Consider the following 7,406-nt stretch of genomic DNA (forward strand, 5'->3'; position numbering starts at 1 on the left):
TGTTTATCTACTCAAGTCGTGTTTATCTACAAAAAGGCGTGTTTATCTACAAAAGACGCACCGCACCAATTACACTAGAAATTAAAAAAAGCCAAATATAGTAAAAATGTAATTTAAGCCTTTTCAACCTAATTTTTATGTATTTTTCTTTTAACATTATTAAAATTGAGAATGGAAATGGGGATTGCTTTGTATTGGAAGAATATATTTGATGAACAGGCAACTAAATTTAACATGTAAAGCCAATGGTGGTGATAATAGTTCGGTAATCTATCGTCTAATTACCCCCTCTCAGCCAGTTCCTGATTGTTATATCATTGATATATTTAGATTTAAAATGAAATAATTGTTATACTTCTTAATAAAGTTATCGGACCTGTCTTGAACTGAATTTTACTGTGCGTATTGTTATGGTTTTATTTTTCTACATTGGCTAGAGATATAGGGGGAGAGTTATGATCCCAAAAAACATATTTAACCCATGGGCATTTTTGCGCCTGTCCTAAGTCAAGACCTTCTGGTCTTTGTGAGTCTTGTATGATTTTTAATTTTAGTTTCTTGTGTATAATTTGGAGTTTAGTATGACGTCCATTATCTTTTAGACTCTTTTTTTATTTTAAATTTCATTTTTCGTCTCATCTTTAAACTTATATCTCGAATTTGACCTACACAGTCATCTCAGTACCAGAATCTATGACAAAAGAGACGATTTTAATTTTGAAATTATAAATTTCCCTCACCTTAGTAGCAATATACCAACTTCACCTGCTTATGGGATATACATTTCCCAACTTATTCGATATTCAAGAGCTTGCATCTCCTACTCAGATTTTGTAAAACGTCAGCAGTGTCTGAACAGAAAGTTGATGAACCAGGGGTATGTCAAAGAACTTATCGTCCTTTTTCTAAAAACAGTTCATCGGACGATACCAAGACCTTGTTGATAAATATTCCGTACCAACTTCACAAATAATACATGATGGTCTTGATGTATAGATTCTGCGTACTGACGTTGTTTATCATCTTAACAACGTGTTATATTGTTTTTTCATTTGTCTTTGTTCTATTATTAATATTGCTCTTACTGTTGGATTGTTTTCTGTGATATCCATTTAACGTGGCTTGGAAATAAACTCATCATAGATACCAGGACTAAATTTTGTATATACGCCAGACGCGCGGCTCGTCTACAAAAGACTCACCAGTGACGCTCGAATCCAAAAAAGTTAAAAAGGCCAAACAAAGGACAAAGTTGAAGAGCATTGAGGACCAAAATTCCTAAAAGTTTTGCCAAATACAGCTAAGGTAATCTATGCCTGAGGTAGAAAAGCCATAGTATTTCAAAAACCTATACATCCCGTCAATGTGTTTGTATTATCTTTCATTTTTGCTGGTGTGTTTTGTATATGCGACTTTTTGTGTTTCGTTGGTTTTTATAACGTGCCTCTGTACTTTAAAAGATCATGTCAGTATGTTATTGGTCTATTATATGTCATTATGTTATATTCCTATTATAAATTAAAAAATACGTGGAACCACACACGTCAAAATTATTTAATCACGTAGTGGAATGGACAATTTGTGTATTCTTATAAATTCTATAAAACTTTTGAACTATTTGAAGGCTCGGTCTATTTCTGAAATTAATTCTTACATACTTTGGATTTTTTAAACCTTGATGCTAACATTGCCCATGTGAAATTTTAAAATTGTTTGTATAAACATTGAACGATAAAAATATGTGACGTATACATTTTCTGTTGTGAAACACGTGAAATTGTTTCTTTTAAAATTGTAGCACGATGATTACTGCTGTACCCATATTTTGACTATTTTATTTATTATGTCTGTTTAGTTCACGCATCATTGTAAATAAAACGGAATTTGATGAGACTGTCGTGCAAAATGAGAGGTTTAGCGCTATAAAACCAGGTTTTATCTACCATTTTCTACAATTGAAAATACCTGTACCAAGTCAGGAATATGACAGTTATTGTTCATGCGTTTTTGATGTGTTTTTCATTTGATTTTGCCATGTGATTAGGGACTTTCAAATTTGATTTTTCTCTAGTTCAGTATTTTTGTAATTTTACTTTTTATCACTGAACTAGTATATATATTTGTTTAGGGGCTAGCTGAAGGACGCTTCCGGGTGCGGGAGTCTCTCGCTGCTTTAAAGACCTATTGGTGGCCTTCTGCTGTTGTCTGTTCTATGGTCGGGTTGGTGTCTCTTTGACACATTCCCCATTTCCATTTTCAATTTTATTATATTACAAAAATTATTGTAATATAGCAGAACTATTCAAAATCTAGCCGTCAAATAGAAACAGGAAGATACAAAATACAATACTGACATAACTTATTATGACCTTAATAAAGATAATTTACATTCAGTTTGTTTAATTATCCACATGAAATAGATTTAAGGCATGTAATGTTACACAAAGCATATACAGACAATTTTATTTATTAAATAGATAGTAACTATTTAGTATTGTTGACGGACATACATGATCTGTTTTTTTTAATTAGCAATTTGCTAGTACAGATAAGCTTTTTACGAAAAGCAACTCTCCAATGCAACCTTATATTATAAGCGGTCTCAAGTCTCAATAAATCAATAGCGTGTTTGATTGAGTATTTCAAATTGTTTCAAAAATGAGTAATAGAATGAAATTCAAAACAGTGTGGCTGTGGCCATTGATTAACACATTAAATGCATCCATTTACTGGGACAATTTACATGAACGTTTGTCTGTAACGACCACTGTTCACGACGTACCTACGATAGACATTTAAACTGTGGGGTCATCAAAGGTTTCTTAACGCCTTTAATTATAAAATAATTCAAAAAATTAATCAGGAATAACCTTTATGTTTTGATTTATATAATTGATATAAATCAAAAGATCGTGTTATTTCTGATTAGTTTTTCGAATTACTTTATTAAGGTGTTGAGAACCTTTGGTGACCCCATAGTTTAAGTGTCTTTAAAAAGTACATAGTGAGAAGTGGTCGTTACATACAAACGTTCACCTAAATTGTCCCAGTCAATGGATGAATTTAATGTGTCAATCAATGGCCACAGTCACACTGTTTTGAATTTCATTCTATAATACTTCTGGTAGTACTTAATTGAATCATGTAAAAGGTAAACAAATTATCATAGGTCGATGGTGTCGGCATCTGGTATCTTTTGTCCCACTTTTACATATCCATATTGCCATAGAGATAACACTGCAGACAGTTTTTGTTTATTCTACTTCAATCACTTGTACAACAGTAATCAAACTTCAGATCATCAAAAGAATGATATTTGAATAACAATTGATATCAATATCAGTTAATGGTTTTCCAATTATTTCCTCAATTAAACGATGCAAATTTTCATGATTATTCTGTATGATGTAATAATCATCAATCGAACCATGAAATGTAATTGTTAATGAATTCTTTTAAGTTACCTCGACAGACATAACACATTGATTTTGATGGATGCAGTTTCTATTGTATCCTGCTCATTGTCAAATGCATCTTTAAATGATGTATTGTTGTTTTTAATGAATTATCTCTTTATTATACAAACTATTTTTGTAAACATGTAAATGGAAGCTATTAAAGGGATGACATTGTCAAATTAGTTCTTCAAAAATGCATTAACTTTACATAACATCTTAATGATTCCTATTTGAAAGTTGAATTGTAAATAAAAATGCATCTATACATTTCATCATTGTGTAAGTTTACAATGGTTATTTTTGTAATTTTGTTTTTCAATTTTGATTGTGTGCTGTGTCTAGATGCCATATAGTGTTTTTTTGTTTCATATTTGTTTGCTTTTATAGTGACTTACATTATGACACAATGTTGATTTTTTTACCTATTTTGACAGATATAAGAAGTGGTATGATGCCAATGAGACAACTTTCCATTCAAGGCACAATTTGTAAAAGTTAACCAATATAGGTCAAAGTACGTTCTTCATCACAGTCTTGACTCACACCGAACAGCAAACTGTAACGCGCTTATAAAATGGCTAGTGTATAGTATAAAAATTAAAAAAAATAAGAAACACTAATGAACCACATCAACAAACGACAACCACTGAACATCAGGTTCCTGACTTAGGACAGGTGCAAACAAATGCATCGTGTTAAAAAATCATAATCAATATAATGAAATTTTATACGACTGTCATGCAAGTGAGAGGTTTGGCTAGCTATAAAATCAGATTTTCACCATTTTCTACAAACGAAAATAGCCTGTACTAAATTTGGAATATGACAGTTGTTCTATTCGTTTGATGTGTATGAGTTTTTGAACTGCCATTTGATTAGGAAATTTCTGTTTTAAATCTTCTTTGGAGTTCAGTAGTTTTATGATTAAATTTGAGAATGGAAATGGGGAATGTGTCAAAGAGACAACACTCGAACATAGAAAAAAACAACAGCAGAAGGTCACAAACAGGTCTTCAATGAAGCGAGAACTTCCCGCACCCGGAGGCGTCCTTCAGCTGGCCCCTAAACAAATATATACTAGTTCAGTGATAATGAACGCCATACTAAAATTATACACAAGAAACTAAAATAAAAATAATACAAGACTAACAAAGGCCAGAGGCTGCTGACTTGTCACAGCAGTGGCATCGACCCAGTAGTGTAAATAGTTATCAAAGGTACCAGGACTATAATTTAGTACGCCAGACGCGCGTTTCGTCTACATAAGACTCATCAGTGACGCTAATATCAAAATATTTATAAAGCCAAACAAGTACAAAGTTGAAGAGCATTGAGGATCCAAAATTCCAAAAAGTTGAGCCAAATACGGATAAGGTAATCTATGCCTGGGATAAGAAAATCCTTAGTTTTTTTTTCAGTATGACCAGCCCAGCAGTCAACACTTCGGTGTTGACATGAATATCAATAATGTGGTCATTTATATAAATTTCCTTTTTACAAAACTTTGAATTATCGAAAAACTAATGATTTTCTTATCCCATGGATGGATTACATTAGTCTTATTTGGCACATTTGGCACAACTTTTTGGAATTTTGGATCCTTAATGCTCTTCAAATTTGTACTTGTTTGACTTTATAATATTTTTATATGAGCATCACTGATGAGTCTTATGCAGAAGAAACGTGTCTGGCGTACTAATTATAAATCTGGTACCTTTGATAACTATTATCCCAATTAACGTAAGTCTTTTAAACAGCGGTATTCTACTGTTGACTTTATTTTAGTGTTTAATATCAGTCTCTATTTTACGTTTACAACGTTCCTTATTTCGTTATACAAACATCAGATTAAATATTTTCAAAACATTATAATGCTCTTTAACTTCGTACTTTATTTGGCCTTTTTAACTTTTTTGGATTCGAGCGTCACTGATGAGTCTTTTGTAGACGAAACGCGCGTCTGGCGTATATACTAAATTTAGTCCTTGTATCTATGATGAGTTTATTTATTTCATCATTTTCAGTTTTGTTACGCGTTACATCTTCAAAAAATTTAACCAGTGATTGATCGAATCAAAAACGTTTAAAAGTCCAAATATAGTTCGAAGCGGAAGTGCATAGAAAACCTACAATTTTTGAAGATGCGATATGCAGCTAACGTAATCTGTTCCTCTTATATTTTAGATCGTAAGATCATAATAAATACCCAAATAAATTTGGCACATTGAAATTTGCATATACGGCAGAAGTACCAAAAAGAAAAAAAATAAGAAAAGTTTTAAACTCCAGGAAAAATCAATAGGTAAAATCAAAAGCTCAAACACATCAAACGAATAGAAAAAACAGCTGTCATATTCCTAACTTGGAACAGGTTTATTTTTATTAAGAAAATTTACACGAAGATATCTAAATATAGTACGGTAAAGGCAATAGACATTTTCAACATGCCTCTCTCCTTTAAAAGAGGGGCGAAAGATACCAGAGGGACATTCAAACTCATATTTCCAAAATAAACTGACCACACAATGACTACAAAAGAAATCAGACAAATAGACAAATAAAAGCCCACAAGACACATAGAAAACTAAAAACCAAGCAACATGAACAGAAGTGGTCATCCAATTCGCAAAATGTTTTACTTTTTACCTCTGTCTGTTTTTACTTATTCGAATTACGATATTCGAAAATCGGTAAATACTATAGTAGCTTCTATCGCCCTAATCTAAATATTTTGTAAGTACAGCTAAAGGCACATTTTTGCGACAAATAGTGGGAGAAGTTTGAACTTTGTGTCAATGATAGATTATCTACATTGAAAAGTAAAAGAATCATTTTAATATAGGTATTTGTCACACTTTGACACATTCCCAATTTCCATTCTCAATTTTATTTGTGTATCTGAAAGGTTTCTTTTTCGTTCTTGGCGCAGAATATATCAATGTTAGATAATAAAAAGTTTGCTGAAACTGTACCTCATATAACTCAAACTCATGATCCATTATAATGTCATTTTTATATGCATCAATTATTCTCTCCCACACATTACATTTGTCCGGAAAGATTATACGATAAACTTAAAATAACAACCTAAATGAACTTTAGATTTATCTGTATATGAAAGCGTGTTATCGACAAAGACAATGTCAAAACATTTTTATGTAAATTTAGGGAAATCCATATTCAGAAGAATGTAGTAGAAATATTATGTAAATGACATCATTGAAAGTAGAATACGGTAACAAATGATATGTTAACAATATACGCAAAGGAAATCACAGCAATATTAAAACATGTTATCTATTAAATAGCTTAAACCCGCTGCATTTGTTCGCACCGTCCAATCCAGAAATCTGATGTTCGGTAGTTGTCGGTGGTTGTTGTTGTTTATAAGTGTTCTCGTTTCTCGTTTTTAATATAAATTAGACCGTTAATGTTCCCGTTTGAATGATTTCACACTAGTCCTTTTTGGGGCCCTTTATATTATAGCTTGCTGTTCGAAGTGAGCCAAAGCTCCGTGTTGAAGATCGTACTTTTACCTATACTGGTTTACTTCAACAAATTGTAACTTGGGTGGATTTTTGTCTCATTGGCAATCTTATTGTATCTTCTTGTATCAATTTAAACAATCGCACAACTGGCACCGACATCAGCATTAATCATCGCACAATCATCTGCATCATCATCACAACCCTCATCATCGTCGTTATCGTCGTCATCATTGTTATCATATATCATATACTCATCATCACGTGATTGCTTTTTTTAAACTGTGTCATCGCATTTCTATACAAATCGTTCTAGAGTGTAAATGCAATATAAAAGTTAGAAACTACAAACATCTTAATAAGTTACCGAACTGGTAAGAGCTATAAGAAAAACATATTTTCGATATCGTCAACTTAAATTTCGTATTTTACCCATGACAATGTTTTTACAAGTATTAAAATA

Source organism: Mytilus edulis, chromosome 5, assembly GCF_963676685.1.
Source record: "Mytilus edulis chromosome 5, xbMytEdul2.2, whole genome shotgun sequence".
NCBI lineage: Eukaryota > Metazoa > Mollusca > Bivalvia > Mytilida > Mytilidae > Mytilus > Mytilus edulis.